The sequence below is a fragment of the Podarcis muralis genome, chromosome 7 (assembly GCF_964188315.1).
Source record: "Podarcis muralis chromosome 7, rPodMur119.hap1.1, whole genome shotgun sequence".
Taxonomy (NCBI): domain Eukaryota; kingdom Metazoa; phylum Chordata; class Lepidosauria; order Squamata; family Lacertidae; genus Podarcis; species Podarcis muralis.
Genome location: NC_135661.1, coordinates 40,074,268 through 40,076,157, shown reverse-complemented (window position 1 = coordinate 40,076,157; position 1,890 = coordinate 40,074,268).

Sequence of the window (1,890 nt, the reverse complement as noted above, 5' to 3'; positions counted from 1 at the left end):
GGCTTTGTGTTGGATATTTAATTTCATTTTTATATATTGACAGCAGAGCTCATGTTTTGCGTGCATAGTAGTCTGGGCATCATTTGGGAAGAATACCTACTTAAAACTTTCAGAAACCAAACAGAGGAGGCAATAGGGGGACCAATGACCTAATGTCTTTTGTTCCCTGTGCATTTGTCTTTTAAGAACTTCCTTGCCTTCAAGGACTATGTCCTTCTGACATTTTATTTTTCAGCTGTTCAAAGAGAGGAAATAACTGTTAACATATATTTTGGTCTGGTAGCTGATCATATTAGGACTATAGGAAGGTACCTTATACTGAGTCAGAGCATTGGTCCATCTAGCTCACAGACTGGCTGGGAGAAGCTCTTTCCAGTTTTTCAGTTGTGGGTCTCTCCCAACCCTACATGGAGATGCCAGAAATTGAACCTGGGACCTTCTGGGTGCAAAGTAAATACCACTGAGCTCCGACCCATCTCCTGTTTGTAGAAATACAGTACATCTGTACATAGTGAAGAAAGCTAGGTTTCCTGTGTGCTCACTCAATTTCCTGCCTTAATTTCTTCACTCTTAAGTGTTGGCTATTTGTAGACTAGACTTGGACCAGATAGCTCTGCAACAGAAGACTCCTTCAAACAGATGGCTGTGCTTTGTAAAAGATGGCATGTGGCCACCCTGGAAGATTCACCTTGGTTCAACAGAGGTGTAGTTACATATCCCTCTGTTATAAGGTAAAGGTAAAGGTACCCCTGCCCATACGGGCAAGTCTTGACAGACTCTAGGGTTGTGTGCCCATCTCACTCTATAGGCCGGGGGCCAGCGCTGTCCGGAGACACTTCCGGGTCACATGGCCAGCGTGACAAAGCTGCATCTGGCGAGCCAGCGCAGCACACGGAACGCCGTTTACCTTCCTGCTAGTACGCGGTCCCTATTTATCTACTTGCACCCGGGGGTGCTTTCGAACTGCTAGGTTGGCAGGCGCTGGGACCGAGCAACGGGAGCACACCCCGCCGCGGGGATTCGAACCGCCGACCTTTCGATCGGCAAGTCCTAGGCGCTGAGGCTTTAACCCACAGCGCCACCCACGTCCCCTCTGTTATACTTGATATCAAACAAAGGAGTTTTACCAGGAAGGAGCAATCAACAGGATCTGCATGTATTCATAGCAAGCACTCCTACCCATGACATTGTTGCACTGTCCTAGCATAAGTCATAGTATGGTATCATTTTGAATGAAATGTTTGTTACATCCCTGTGTGCTGCCCAGTGGCTTTTTCATAGCATGTAAACTAGCTTCCTCTGCTGGGGCCAGAATAGAATATACCGTATTTTTCCATGTATAAGACGATGCTTTTTGCTATTTAAAAAAAAGGCAAAAATTGGGTGTCGTCTTACACACAGATAGTGAATGCAGAGGGGGGGACATGTGATTAATGGCAGCAGCAAGCAGGAGATTGGCAGCGGCAATGGGGCAGGCGATTGGCGGCTGTGGCAAAGTGGGCAGACAATTGGTGGCTGCAGCAAGTGGGCTGTTGGTAGTGGTGAGCAGGCAGACAAGTGGCAGGGCAGGCAGACAGGTGAGCAACTGGCAGAAGTGACCCCCACCCCAAAAGCTAAGCAACTTAATTTCTTAATTTTGGGTTTAAAAAAATAAGGGTCGCCTTATACATGGGGGTGTTTTATACACGGAAAAATACGGTGTGGTGTTGGTGGTGAATGTATTTGTTGATACCCCACATACTCCATGTAGTAAAGGATATTTCTCAACTCAAAATCCTCAGAAGGTAGCTTTAAATCAGAGGTGGTGCCCACATGTTTCAGTGTGTCTGCAAGTACTTCCCCTGTTGTTTACAAAAGGTCTCCCCTCAAAAATCCACAAGCCATGAGTGC